Raw genomic sequence first — 16,546 nt, forward strand, 5'->3', positions numbered from 1 at the left:
ATGGAAAATGCCATTTACATTTCCAGTGATCAATTCCGTATTGCATCTGCTGTAGCTCAATATTAAGTATTACACAGTAAGCTGTAATTGCTTAAGGGCGATATGGCTGCCTCTTTGTTTTGGAACATGTTAAGGAATTAGAACCGAGAGTTTCAAACTTTTCTATGTGAGCGACCACGTGAAAATATTGACATGCTTTCAGTAACCTTCCTGCAAATGTTGACAGACTTCTTGGGACCCCCTGCCCTAATGTTTGAAAGACAGTATCATCTACCTAAAGGAAAAAATAGTGTCATTGCAGAAAACATTTTTCATTAATATGCATCAGCAGAAATATGTGTGGGTAAAACAAATTTAGGAAAATATAGAAACCTTAATGTAGGTGGACAGAAATCATTACCTGGTGACTCCTGGCACCCTGTCATAAGCCTCATTCAAAAGTCTCCCAGTTACAGATTTGTTTCTCTGTAAAGGTTATTTGACCATTGATCATCACTCTTTCATATTATATTTTATGCTATGACACGAAACATTCCACGTTGTATGCAACTGATTACAAAAAACAATCTGCTCGACTCTCACTGACAATGTGAGCTGTTGTGGATGGAGATTATGTGGACCCACCCTTCTAATGATTTCATAAACATTAAAGCATTTTGCTCCAAGACAAGAGAAGAATGGTTTTCCATTTTCTTCAACATGCATTTTTAGCAATATAGATTCCTCAGAATTCTATACTTTATTCTAATTTTGTTTGGTAACATTCATTGTTATGTTTTTTTATACAATAGTAGGCACTCTGGACAAAAATATTGGGTTTAGTTCCCAAATGGTTACAAACCAATAACCATGGTGTTAAATATCTGCTATCAGATACCATATCAAGGCAACAGAAAACAGATGCCATACATTCTTATTTGTTCCTCAATTACACATTTCTCACATCTTGTCCTCTTGGCTGGTATTCTATGCAACATCTTCTAGACTTCTAGACCTTGGACATTCCTTCAATGGAACTCAATTCCAGTTTAATTACCTCTTTCTACGCACTTATGCAGTTATGCGATTACGATCTGGCAAAGCATTCACTTGTCTTTGTGCACTGAACTTCAAGTTAAATTGATGTAACTAACTGTTTAATCTACCCAAATTGTAATGCTTTCTAGTCTGTAATAAAATCTGTCATTTTCACAGATGGTCAGAGTTTTTATGCTGGTCACATCAAGACAAGGCAACCCTTTCTCAGTATGTGGGTATTGTACCCAACTGGAGTGCTAGATAAGCTTCTATTCACTTAACAAAGAGTTTTTACTTCTTCATCCACTTCTTGTCAAAAATTCTAGTCTGTCTGTGTCACCTGCAGCACTTTGTAAAGGCACAGAAAGCAACATTGTGCTTGGTGCTAAAATTCAATTTTGCTTATATAGCTTAGAAGCACCTTTCATAATATCCTTGAAATCTATATGGAAATCATTTTCCCCCATCAGTTTTTAGTGGGTAGTAACGGCCAGGCAACATGCTGAATATTATTGTATTTTATGACTTTCTGCATAATGTCCCATAAAAATACCAGTTTAGATATAAAACAAAATTAGGATGTATTTTCAGTCTTGGTCCCACAAACATTGTATGTGTACGTGACTTTTGCACAGTTAGACTAACAAGTGTTTACACAAAACATGTGAGGGAGCTTCATTTAAATATTTAAAAATGACTGGAAAATAAATATTTAAAAATTACACAAAGAAGAACTTACCCCTTTAAGAGCTCCATCACACATGGGAAAAAGGGGCAGTCATTCACTTCTTTTGCAAAATGTTGAAGCAAAAGAAGTGAATGACTACACAATTACCAGAAAGCCAACTACAACTGAAGCTTTTACAAAACTTCAGTAGAACAAGGAGAGCTTAAAAAAAGAAGGGACATCTTAAAGTGTCAATTTTCAGATATACTTTCATTGGAGCTTTGGGAGCAACAATACATCTAATTATCAACTGCAAAGTTCTGTGCCAGTCATCAAGCATTTAAAAATAATGATGGGTGGGTGTTGGTGGTGGCAGTGGCAGTGTCTTTAAAGTGCCCCAAATATGCCATTGCAGGATGGGGAGATCAGCAGGAACCAGAGCCAGATTGCTTACACTCACTTAAAGTGCCCGAAATACCGTTGTCATGGTTGAAGTGGCTCAAGGCTGCCGACTCGCTATCACCCATTTTACATTAGAATCATAGAATGATACAGCACAGAAGGAGGCCATTCTGTCCATCATGCCTATGCTGGCTCTTTGAAAGAGATATCCAATTAGCCCCACACCCCTGCTCTTTCCCCAAAGCCCTGCAAAATTTTCCCCTTCAAGCATTTATCCAAATCCCTTTTGAAAGTTACTTTTGAACCTGCTTCCACCACCCTTTCAGGCAGTGCATTCCAGGCCATTAACAACTTGCTGCATAAAAACTTTCTCCTCATCTCACCTCTGGTTCTTTTGCCAATTTCCTTAAACCTGTGTCATCTGGTTACCGACCCTTCTGACACTGGAAACAGTTTCTCCTTATTTACTCTATCAAAACCCTTAATGATTTTGAACACCTCTATTAAATCTCCTCATAATCTTCTCTGTCCTAAGGAGAACAATCCCAGCTTCTCTAGTGTCTCCACGTAACTGAAGTCCCTCATCCCTGGTACCATTCTAGTAAATTTCCTCTGCACCCTCTTTAAGGACTTGACATCCTTCCTAAAGTGTGGTGCCAAGATTTGGATACAATATTGCGGCTGGGGCTTAACCAGTGATTTACAAAGATTTAGCATAACTTCCTTGCTTTTGTACTCTATGCCTCTGTTTATAAAGCCAAGGATCCCATATGCTTTTTTAACAGCCCTCTCAACTTGTCCTGCCACCTTTAAAGATTTGTGTATGTGCACCCCCCGGGTCTCTCTGTTCCTGCACCCCCTTTAAAATTATACCATTTAATTTAAATTGGCTCTCCTCATTCTTCCTACCAAAATGCATCACTTCACACTTCTCTGCGTTAAATTTCATTTGCCATGTGTCTGCCCATTTTAACCAGTTTGTCTATGTGCTCCTGAAGTCTGTTACTATCCTCCTCACTGTTTACTACATTTTCAAGTTTCATGTCAGGGCATAATTTCCAAGTTTGCAGCTATCGTACAAAGTCAAAATTACTATCACTGAGAGTGATGCTGTCTTGTTCTGAACGACTGATAGTGCTGGACTGCTCATAATCATTATGCCACCAAGCGTATCTCAGCTGCTCACCATCCACTTTTCATGTGGACATAAGCTTTTCCAGCCTCCAGCCCTTCTTCGCACTGTTTGCTGTCTACTATCGGGGTGAATGGGGGCTGGAAATGGTTGACAGGTTATGGACATGTAGCACATTGCAGATTGATATACTACATCATGGAATGTTACAGCATGAACTTGGGAGATTTCAGCTATGCTGCTGTAAGATAGGAGTCAGGTATTTTTATTTTCCACAAAAAAAAACAAAAGCTTGCATTTATATAGTGCCTTTAACATAGTAAAACATTAAGAGAGCGAGTAAGAGAATATCTGAGGACACAGTTCATTCAAGTCTCTTTGTGTACCTCCTAGTCAGTGGCTGAAGAGGCCTGAGAGCAGGTTTCTAGTTGGTCCTGTGTTGAGAATATGGGACAAGATAAGAGAAAATAGTAAGATGCATTACAAAAGTATACCAAAGAATCGTTCGTTGCAGAATCAAACTTGATGTAATCTGAGGAAGTCCTGTAACTCACCTCTGAGATATCCAGTCAGATCCACTTGTAGAAATAAATCATATTACTTATCCCTGATTGGTTGCTCCTGGTGTGGAGTGGCAGGGAGTTCTGGGTAGGAAATCACAGGCTTACACCACCTTATTTTCTATCCAAGCACTGTGAACCCACAATTCTCTACAAGCACCACTCCATGCTGGAATGCTCTGAATGATATTTGCATGTAGCGATGACTGCAGGCTCTGGATCCACAGGGAGGCAATTGCAGAGCTGTATCATCTGCTGCAAGGTCATCTGTTGCTCACTTGAATCATTGGGATGGCACCACCTGTAGTAACAGTAACATGATACTGTTGCCGAACATTTTATAAAATACACCGTGTCATTTGTCGTCATCTAGGCAACAGGTTCTTGCTCCTCTACTACCACCAGTTGCTGTCCCTCATTTTTACACTGCGGTTCACATGGCACTACTTCCTCAAACTCACTCACTGCATCCTCTGGGATGTGTGTAGCTGTGCTGGTGTTTGGAAACACTGGGGGTAACTTTAACTTTGTCCGATAGTGTAAAGTGCTTGATAGCGAATTGGCAGCCCATTTTACATCTCTCCTGATTTTTATTTCTATTCACTATCACCCATTTTACACTATCGCACAAAATCAAAATTGCTCCCACTGAGAGAGATGCTGTCTTGTTCTGAGCCACTGACAATGCTGAAAGTCTGCTCTTCTAGGCCTAAAGTGACAGAAAAGCAACAAATGTTAGATTTCTGGCTCCAACAGACACCTTAGAGCAAAGCTTGCATTGAGTGTGATTTGTGTGTGGGTGTGTGTATATTCCTGTGTGGGAGTGAGTGAGACAGTAATCAAAACATGAGAGCTGGATAGTACTTGGCCGTAAGCTTGGTGGAGGCTTGTGGTTTTACTTTGCCTTATTTCCTTATGCCTTTAAATACAAGATCTAGTGTGGCCTCCTCTAAGGGAGTCAAGAGCTTATAATTTCTGAGCCCTCTTCCATTTCAGGTCTGTCCCTGTCCATTTTGCCAGCTTTCAAATGTAGGGGTTGTGGAGGGTTGGCGAGGTGGCAAAATGGACAGGAACAGACCTGAAATGGAAGAGGGCTCAGAAATTATAAGCTATTGACTTTATCATTTGTCCATAGACTCTGCATCCTGCCTCCACATTCATTTTATTATAGCACAGAATCATGTCACATTAACAGTATGCCCACCTACTGTTTTTGCCAGCTAATATTTGTGCTCCATACAGCCTTTGGAAAAGCTGAATGAGAATTAGATCCACATGCAGCCACTTATCTTTAGTTGTGGCACACAGCCCTTTAAGGACCAATGATGTACCAGATTCCACCTACCTCTATTTGGTGAGGTCCATGTACCAGGTCAGGTCCAGGCCAAGGGCTCACTTTGAATGAAAAATGAAGGCTGATCTGGAATGTCCAGTGAGAGTCGCCCCTGTGCAATTTGTATGAGCAAAAGGTGTGTAGTGCGCTGGTCCTGGCAGCTCAGCACTAGGACCAGAAGTATATCTATGTTACTGGCTTTCATGATTGATGGCTTTTATGAAACCCTAGATCTCACTGTGTCAAAGAGGTTGTGTTCAATTGGAATATATCAAAAATCATTTGTGGCAATACATTTTTAAAAATTCCTCAGAACTTTATGATTCTCTGGGTCAATTATATTGCAGGGATTGCATTGATTTAACAGGGTTTTCACGTCATACAAACACAGGATCAGTAGCATAACTGCAGTTTATGTCAAATTGATTCCCACAGGCCACTTCTCAGAGTGATGAAGATCACCTGTAGCAGATGGCCTCGGCACTTCAGCTTCTCATTAGCTGTAGTCTAACTGCAATTGGTGGAAATCCAGCTTTCAAGTTTCTAATGTTCGAAAACAGACAACCAGCATTCAGTTCAAAAATTGTAGTTCTGTATTGGATGATATTGTATTTCAAGTCAGGGGTGCACTAATGGCAGAATCTATTTTCAATCTAGGATTCCAAAACTTTTCACTAGGGTCTGATGCATACAAATCTTTAATAGTGAGCAATTTTGCACAACCTATTTTCTTGAGAGTTCTGCTGACTTTACACACCCACAAGCATTTGGAAAATATTACAATTTTCTCCTAAAAGTATTTTTTTTTGTCATGAATTAGGGATTGTGTTAAGTTTACGGTAAGGGATTGTGTTATGGTGAGATACAATTGTAACGACGTTCTGTAGTGTAGGTGAATCCTTAGACAGGTTTACTCATGGAATGTCCCTTAGTCCATTGGTGTCTGTTGAAATGTAGATGTGCACCCCTGTCACCCATCATGGTTATGCTGATTAGTACTTTTTTTTGTCACAGGCAATCTTCCAGTTATCTCAAATTTCAATTCCAATCAATCATTGTCAAATAAATGTTCGAAAACTTGTAATTTTTAAATATTAATCAAATAGATTGTTATCAGGACGCAGCAAAGTGAACATTAGCCAGGAAAATGAAAGCTGATAAATGTGAGTCTCCCTAATCCATCAAAAAATGTGCAGTAGATCTGTTAGGGATTGAATGGATCCCACTTATAGATGCCTGCAACAAAACAACCTGACTAGGGACAAGTGGCCAAGGAAGATGATAGACTAGTCAACTTTCTGATTCATGTCATATCTAACTGGGCATTGTTCACTTCAGGGCTATTGCCTAACATCTGATGAGATCTCTGATGTCCTACTTTTCTAAAACAAATGGTCTTTAAGTTCCCAGCTTTGAACCCTCCATGTCAAACAGTACAATACTAGTAGGGAAAAGAAGACAGAGAAGAATTCTTATAACATGGGAACAGAAAAAAGATTCTGATATTATAAAAACTGGTTTCCTTCTAAAGTTTTGTTTTGTTGACTCCATGTTTGTCTTGTTTTTCTGTACATTAGTCAGCATTCTGAGGATAAGTCAACAATACTGGCCTTTCACCTCAGCCACACCTTTATTCCTGTGTGCAGGATGAGCTACATGTGAATGGACAGCACACTGTATTTTTTCCATCCTAATCTGGATGGTAGACTACAGTTCTTTCAAGCAAGATTGGGCCAGCAATTACAGCCTCAGAATGCCTTTAGGAAATTAAGATCAACCCTAACTTAGGGAGTTAAAGTGTCCCTTTTATTTTCTATGTTCGTTCTGTCTGCAGTACCCCTCTTTGAATGAACCTCCCCCTCTAAAGGTTCCTGATCAAATGAGTTGAGCAGTGTGACCATATGCTCATAGCTCAAAGCAGTTCAGTTTTTGGCATGAGTTGACACTAAATTTGGCAATCTCACTCAGAGGGGATAATTTTAACTTCAATGGAAAAGAAAATCGGGTGAGGTGTATAATGAGTGACCGATCCTATATTGTCTATTTTACACATTCATCAAAAATTAAAATTACCCCCCAAAGAGGCAATAAGCATACCTGGTCTGGAAAATGGAAAGCTCACATTGGTGCTTTATAGATCAGTCACCTGAGATTGCAGTTGCAGCACATCATTGTGGCAGAACAAAAGGAATGTTACTTTGTATCTGTTTGTCCTATACCTGATTAATAATGTGTTATCAGTCCAGGTCTGTCAAAGGAACCCTCTCGGGTTCAGTGATTTCGATCACTCCTGTAAGTGAATAGCACATCCCTTGTGTTCCAGAGCTAACACATACTGCCCAATTTTACATGTATGATACCTAACCCAGGGGGATGTGACGATACACCCTCCTTGACATAAAAACTGTCTTTCATGCATTTCCTCCCATGTGCTTCAACTATCTTTCAGTAGGTGGACGATTTACACTTAATGAGACGATGCCAGAACAAAACATTTAGTTGTTTTTATTTCTCAAACAGCAAATAAACCTGCAGAGCAACAATTATGATCAGACACACTTAATTCAATCAATACAAATTGTCTTTGCATAACAATACAACATTATGAAAATGTATGCTACCCCACATCAGTGGGTTGTCTTGCTTGACTTAAACAAAACTACTTCTGACTACCTTCCTGTATCTTCATCTTCTGGGGGAATGCCTGCGCTCGCACTTTTCTGTTTAAAAACCTAACTGCCAGTGTGTGTTTCTCTGTTTATTTTATCTCTGTGTCCACAACCAGTGAGGCGGGCCTGTGCCAGATAACTCTTTCCAATGTTCAGCACCAGGAACTTTCCAATAGAGTGGGCTGAGATATGTATTGATTACTGAGGCAGGTTTATGAATTAATTATCATTTCCAGTCTTTGGGGAAACAATCCAATGCCCAGCTCATTAGTATATTAACCAGCTTTTTTCTTGGTGCTTTTTTAAAACTTGCGTGAATGCACTTTGCTTTAAAAACCCAATATTTAAATGTAATTCTTTTCTAAATCCTTTCTGTGAAAAAATGGTCAATGGAATCTTGAAATCTGACAGAGTGCCTGCTGCTAACACTGGGTGATAAGTAATGGAAAAATATTCCCTTTCCTGGAACTGATAACTCTTATTTTGCTGAACAAAAATTGTTAACAAAGTACACAGTTGAACAAAAAACATTGCTGTGTTTGCACTTGTTGTAGCTGCTTCCTAGAGAACTATGTATGCTATATCTTCTTGACTAATGCAACTCTAAGCATACCATATGTATTTTGTCTTAGTGGGTTGACTGATACCAGCGTAAATACATGCTAAGTAGAGGAACACTCTTGGGGGAGACATTTGAAGGCAAAGCATGGAATTAAGAGTGAGTTTCTGATACAGTCTGCATTATGTCATAGGTCAGTCTAAAATTGTATTTTGTGCCTAAAATGCCTGAGGCATTGCCTACGGTTAGAGTCAGAATATTGACACGGACCTGCAACATCCTCCAGGAGGAGGACTGCCTCTTCTGGGTGCACTGTAGTTTTTTGTTTGTCTTTTTTCATGAACCAGTTCTACCTTCTGAGTGGGAGATGCTTCTTTAGCAATTTATAGTGATCAGCTATTTTTTTTACATCCAGTTTAAAAGTCTCTAAAAATTGCTATGATTACTCAGAAAATTGCATGGCTGTTATTTTTACTGCTTCTCATTTAAGTCTCAAATGACTCTGTTAGACAGTCAGTTGGAATTGCATTATACTGCTGGTGGTGATGCTGACTGAAGTATAGGCCCAAGTGATGAACTCCAGTCTCATAGGGGCTGATAATGAGCTGACCTCCCACGAGATTGTGAGGTTGACATATTAACATATTTTAGTGGTGCTCCAGAGCATGTAGTGCATGACCAGGTGCTTTATTAAAGGGAGGCATGGAGGCTTTATGTCTAAGGGAGAAAGGCACCATGTCAAGGAGTGGGCCACCCAGGAGCAATTATTTTTCCCGACAGGTCTCCTCTGAAATACCCATTCCAAATGAGCACTTAATGTCTGGAGCTCTGCCCAGGCACTCAAGTTGTATTGGAGGGGGAGGGGTGGGGGGCCCTAATTTGTATGATTGTTTCTTTCTTAAATTACCTTGCACTCTGTGCACTGGGGATATTGTAAGCCTCAGAACAAATATGTTTATAATGCCAATGAATTCTTATCAATTTAAAAAACTAGGATGTGTTATTTGTAAGAGCTGTGTATTAGCTGTGGGCTAACTGTAGAAAAGTGTCCCACAGTGCACTGTGCAGATTGATACATGACTGTGTGCATACCAGTACATACATTTAAGTTACAATTTTTAACTCCCCCACCCCACCATAGCAATGCAAGTAGACACTAGTCTGTCACAGACCCACAAAGGGGCCCAAAAGCTATATTGCAGTTAAAGGCCATTTACATTGAAAATGCCAAATGTGCCTCTGCATTTAATAGAAATAAGCACACATTCACCTCTTTGGTACAAATATAATTATCTGGGTAGCAACATGCTAGGTAAACTACATAAAACAATGGTGACTATAATGTAACTGAAAATGGGGGAAAAGGCTCTAAATTCACATCATAAGAAAACATACTTTTCCACCAAATCAGAGTACATGAATTACTGCACCAACATGTGCAGTAATTCATGTAATGCATACTTGCACTCACATACAGCCACGTGCACTCACATGGTGATACACACTATGAGCATACACACAAAAATGCAGACATGCACACACAGATACACGTACACGCCGCATGTGTGCATGCACATATATATATACACACACTCTCACACAGACAAGTACATGTACACACCTAAATATTACAAACACAGAGACACATGCACTCACACAGACATATATGCAGCATGCGCACACATAAGATGCACATACAGATATGCATGTGTTACACGCAGACATACAAAAATTCAGAGCATGAATTCTTTATTCCAAAATCACTAGATAACATCAGAAAATTTCATACAATTATGTATGACTAAGAGCAAGACACCAAATTTCATCAATCAACTTCTGGGTTGAATATGCCCAATATCAACTACAGGGTAATTTCAGCAATCCCACAGTCCCAGTAGATAACTACACTCGAAGAGAGCATGGATCAAAGATAGGGAGACAACACTATAGTGCTGATTCTTCAACCCGTATTCCCTTCTAATGTCATTCCCCGCCAAGCATAGGATTGCTAAATTTATCTTAATATCTCAATGGCAATCTCTACAAAACCAATTGTGGAGCTGCCTCACTATTATATTCATCAGCAGTGGTGGAAACTTCAGGAATCAGATTTATTAGAATATTGCAACTGGATCTTAAGTAATATCAAGAAAAACTACGTCCAGGAAAGGACTTCCTTAATTGGGTTTAACTGATTGTGATTGATAACTCACTTCTCTCCAAGGCCCATCTCTAAGCCATTTTATTAATGAACATAACTCAATCCCCAGCCAATTGGACATTTATGATTTTGAACCATTCCTTGATTTGTCAACATTGGTCATTTCTAAAAAAAAAGCTTTTCATTGTTTACTAATTAAAATTTAGTTCACTGACAATTCCACAAAAACAGTAATGAGCTAAATGACCAGATAATTGGTTTTAGTGATATTGGTTGTGGGATAAAGGTTGGCCAGGACACCATGAGAACTCCCCTGCTCTTCTTTGAATAGTGCCATGGGTGCTTTAATGTCTACCTGAGCAGGCAGATGGGGCCTCAGTTTAATATCTTGTCTACAAATCTGCTCCTCCAACAATGCAGCACTCCCTCCATACAGCACTGATGCATCAGCTTAAATTGTGTGCTCTCAAGTCTCTGGACTGCGGCTTGAACTCAGCCCTTCTCACAGGTGAGAGTACTACCACTGAGCCAAGCTGATACTTTGCTGTTATTGAAGAAAAATAATAGACCAAAGTGCTCTTCACCCCTTCACAACACAATCCAGGGAAACAGCAGTAGCTGCCCGCAATAGAAAGGAGGCACCAATGACTTAGGCAGGGCTGAGTTGGTCAATGAGGGCATTACATTAATAGTACAGGATGTATTATTTCCCCCCCCCCCCTCCCCAAATACACACACACACTGCTCTAACATGAAATCAAAAATGCCATTGTCCATGGGAACCAATTTATGATCATTGTTCTTTTTTTTAACATGTAGGTGTTGCTGAACTCAATCCATCTAAAATGGGCAACAGGCCACTTTGGCTTACTGTACTTGGACTAACATTGTAAATAAGTTCTACTATAAATTACTTAATATATTCATTCAAATAATACACAAAATATAATACAATCACACTGACTGTAACTGTGCTGATTATAGAACTGATATTACTGACAGGGTTTTACCTATCAGGAAAGATTGAACAGTCTGGGGCTCGTTTCTCTAGAAAAGAGGAGACTGGGGGATGACCTGATAGAGGTCTTTAAGATTATGAAAGAGTTTGATAGGGTAGACGTAGAGAAAATGTTTCCATTTGCGGGGACCAGAACTAGTGGCTATAAATATAAGATAGTCACTAATGAATCCAATAGGGAATTCAGGAGAAACTTCTTTACCCAGAAAGTGGTTAAAATGTGGAATTCACTACCACAAAGAGTAGTTGAGGTGACTAGCATAGATGCATTTAATGGGAAGCTAGATAGATACATGAGGGAGAAAGGAATAGAAGGATGTGCTGATAGGGTTAGATGAAGTAGGGAGGGAGGAGGCTTGTGTGGAACATAAACACTGGCATGGACCTGTAGGGCCAAATGGCCTGTTTCTGTGCTGTGCATTCTATATAATTCTATGTAATTCTATAAATCTATATAACCATTCAATATTACATGATAAAAAAAAACACCCTTTCCTTTGCACACAATAATCTTGGGCCAAGAGCAAACATCATAACAGATGCTTGGAAAAGTCTTTGGCCTGATGCCCTGATTCACTTTGCAATATCCAACTAACAGGCTCCAAATGAATATTCACAAAACCCTTTGGACCTCAATCAGACAAGCCCAAGGATGTTTTCCATCCTGCCCTGGGACATGGACTCCATAATGGCAACAGTGAACATGCTACTGAATCACTCTGAGTGTCTTCGGGTCCCTCACCACGTGATGGCTTCCTCTGCCTTTTATGTTAACAAGCTATAAAAGCCTAGCTAATATAAACACAAACAGAAGGTTCACAAATACTTTCATTTATTTTTATTTGATTTATACACAAAACTTTATAAAATGATTGGATATGATTAAGTATTTCATTTATTGTTTTGACCTCACTGAATTAATCCTTGTAACTTTGTATTTGAAACATTATTAGGTCATCCTCGCTCATGGGATAGTGGGATACACTTCAAAGAGTTTTTATCGTGCTCTTTGTCCATTAAGGGAATAGTTGTCTGAAAGCTTAAATCTTTGCTTATTGATTTTGAATAATAAGAGCACCTTTTATTTGAAACATAAAGTTTTGGATTACAACCTCTGTGAATGGAGAGCATGTTATTGTTCATCTTCTTGAGTCAAACAAGTACAAATATTGTACTATACGGTCCACAAGCAGTTTCATATTGCCTTTCCATTTATACAACAGATCTATTTTTCTGAATTAATCCTTGTACAGTATTTAAGAGATTGTATTATATGGCATAAATTATCATCACATAGTGTTTATCATATGCCCAAAATCAGAATGGGATAAATTTCAGTTGGTTAAAATTCAGCTGTATTCCTGCACACATTTGTGACTCTCTAAAGAGAGAAAGAGTTATTCACACACAACACATAACCGCCTATGGATAATTTTCCCACGCACACACCCTGCAGGTAATCTGTGAGACATAGCTCAGGAGATTAATTTGAAAACAGTTCAACACAAGGACTTACAAATTACAGATTCGTATTCTCAGTAATGCAGTGGTCAGATGGTAGGCATCCTACAATTGGCCCCAGTGTTCATAAATTAAGGAGAGGAACATTCGGCCAGAGTTTCCACTCCTGATAACTTTTTAGTAACACCTACAGGAAGTATACGAGTGTGGACATTAGTAGGAATTTTTACTGTGGCTGTGATTTCAGTAAAAATACCAACTAGGGAAAATTTTTGTGCATTTGTTTATGATACCACAATATAGTGACTTGAGGGAATCATTCCTACGGGGAACAACGGGATCAGGGCATTTTGATGCCTCCATAATCGAATAGATTGCCTGCATGCACTGTTAAGATCCACATATAAAGACTGGTCATTTGGTTAACATACTAGAGGAGCTGGCAGTGACTGTGGAAACATAAAATGGAAGATGAAGCAAGGAATGCTCCTTTTGCGCCCAGATAAAAAAAATTGTGCTGCTGCTGGCCCATCCAAGGGCCCTCTCCAGAAAAGCCTGCCCCTCCCCCCCACCATGGCTCCAACTGTCCATTCTCTACCGATAGTTAAAATCAACTCTCACACGAGCAAGAATCTTAAGACGATATTCTCAACCAGGCCTGATAGTCTTCAATCTGTTTGAGCATTATGGGCTCAGCCAATCAGAGCACTGTATTTTAAAATGCAATGACCAGGTTATTAATATTCATTCAGTAAAGTTATGTCCACTGATGCTAGTGCCATAAAGCCAGAAGCAAATTGTACATATATTTGAAACGTAATGACAATGGCTCATAAGAAAATGGCACCAATGATTGTGCAATTATGTTTAATGTTTTTCCTACAACTGTTAAAGATTATTGTGCTGCTGTGTCAGCAGGCTGTGCTTTTTAAGTCTGACAAAACTACAGCCAGTGTTATGTTTTGCTGTGAATATCTTACAGATGGCTGAGTCTTGGCATTCATGTTGAAAAGAGAATTTGAGCTTTCTGCACGGAATCTTTTCTTACTTAATGCATCTTGCCCTCTGGGACCTAATATTTTGTTCCCACCATATGATTGTGAAAGATATCGTTGCAGGAATCAACAAGAACAAAAATATTTTACTTTCACCAAAGTGAAATTTGTTGACACAGGAAGAAAGAGCAATTTTTTCAACATGTAAACCATTTCAACAGGGAATAATTAACAACAACAACAATAACTTGCATTTATATAGTGCCTTTAACGTAGTAAAATGTCTCAAGGTTCTTCAAAGGAGCATTATCAAACAGAATTTGACACTGAGCCACATAAGGAGTTAGTAGGAGAGGTGACCAAAAGCTTGGTCAAAGAGGTAGTTTTTAAGGAGCTTCTTAAAAGAGGAGAGAGAGGTAGAGAGGTTTAGGGAGGGAATTCTAGAGCTTAGAGCCTAGGCAGCTGAAGGCACAGCCGGCAATGGTGGAGCGATTAAAATTGGGGATGCACAAGAAGCAGGAATTGGAGGAGCGCAGATATCTCAGAGGGTTGTAAGGCTGGAGGAGATTATAGAGCTAGGGAGGAGCAAAGCCATGGATGGATTTGAAAAAAAGAATGATTAAAGAAGCGATTAATAATCATCCCATACTCAATCCCTGTATCCTCTCCAGCTGATACCCCATTTGTAAACTTTTCTTCTTTAAGATCCTCAGTTTTTTTTTCTACCCATCTCTGTGTCCACCTCTCTTTCCACTTCCTGTTTGAAGATCTCCAGTATGGGTTTCAGCCATCCATGCAAGACCACTCTAGTCAAAGTCATCAACAATATATTGTGTAATAATGACTATTGCCTTACTTCCCCTTGTCCTCCTGACCTCTTCACAGCCTTTGATGCAGTTGAATATTCTCTTCTCCATTGACTTTCAGCCTTGGTTCATCTCCTTGGTTCCATTCATACCTGTCCCACTGACTTCTTCTCCTCTACTCACATGTTCACTTCCGGTCTGCCTCAAGGTTCCATCCTTGGCCCCTCTCCATTCCTCATATGTGCTACTTCTTGGAGATATCATCCATAAGTATGGAATCAGCTTCCACACATATGCCACTGATGCTTTGTTTTACATCTTTACAAATAACCTTGACCCCATGACTTTTGCATCAAGTTTGGATGAGCCTGTATTTCTTATAATCGAACACTGGCAAAACCATTGTCATCATGTTTGATTCTCAAGAGAAACTCTGCGTCCTAGCTCCTGACATCACCGCACTCCTCAGCTGTTCACTCAGGTTGAAACCAAAAGTGCACACCTTTGTACCCTTTTCAGACCTGAACTGTTGGAAATCCCACATCCAGTTCACCACGAAGACCACCTAATTTTCATCTCCACAATATTGAACGCTTGCATCCCTACCTCACCACCACCATTACTGAAATCCTTATCCATATCTTCAGCACTTTCAGACTTGATTTCTCTGACACTGTTCCCTTCAGCCTCTTGAGCTGCACCCTACATGACCATCAACCCATTCAGAGCTTCGATGTTCACACCCTGTCCTGCACTAAGTGTCACCTTGGCTCAGTACTAGTACTTTTGCCTCTGAATCAGAAGTTTAGGAGTTCCAGCCCCACTCTAGGACTTGAGCACATAATCTAGGATGATACTTCAATGATGTACTGTTGGAGTACTGCTTAGGTAGACATAATAGATCCTGTGGCACTACCTGAACAGCACCAAACAGTACCCCCTGAGTATTTCTTCCTCAAGCAGCATGCCAATAACATATTGTTCATCTTATTTGCTGTCTGTGGATCTTGCTGTGCAGAAACTGGCTGCTGCATTTGTATACACAATAGTAAAAGGGGTGCAGGAACAGAGAGACCTGAGGGTGCACATTCGCAAATCTTTAAAGGTGGCATGACCAGTTGAGAAGACTGTTAAAAAAGCATATGGGATCCTGGGCTTTTTGAATAGAGGCATAAAGTACAAATGCAAGGAAGTTATGCTAAACCTTTATAAAACACTGGTTGGGCGTCAGCTGGAGTATTGCATTTATTTCTGGGCACCACACTTTAGGAAGGATGTCAAGGCCTTAGAGAGGATGCAGAAGAGATTTATTACAATGGTACCAGGGTTGAGGGACTTCAGTTATGTGGAGAGATTCGAGAAGCTGGGGTTGTTCTCCTTAGAAGAGACAAGTTTAAGGGGAGACTTGATCGAGGTGTTCAAGATCATGAACGGTTTTGACAGGGTAAATAAGGAGAAACTGTTTCCAGTGGCAGAAGGGTCGGTAACCAGAGTACACAGATTTAAGGTGATCGGCAAAAGAGCCAGAGGCGACATGAGGAAACATTTTTTTATGCAGCGAGTTGTAACGATCTGGAATGCACTGCCTGAAAGGGCGGTGGAAGCAGATTCATTAGTATCTTTCAAAAGGGAATTGGATAAATACTTGAAGGGAAAAAAATTTGCAGGGCAATGGGGAAAGAGCAGGGGAATGGGACTAATTGGATAGATCTTTCAACGAGCCAGCACAGGGACAATGGGCCAAATGGCCACCTCCTGTGCTGTAC

Source organism: Heptranchias perlo, chromosome 19, assembly GCF_035084215.1.
Source record: "Heptranchias perlo isolate sHepPer1 chromosome 19, sHepPer1.hap1, whole genome shotgun sequence".
Lineage (NCBI taxonomy): Eukaryota > Metazoa > Chordata > Chondrichthyes > Hexanchiformes > Hexanchidae > Heptranchias > Heptranchias perlo.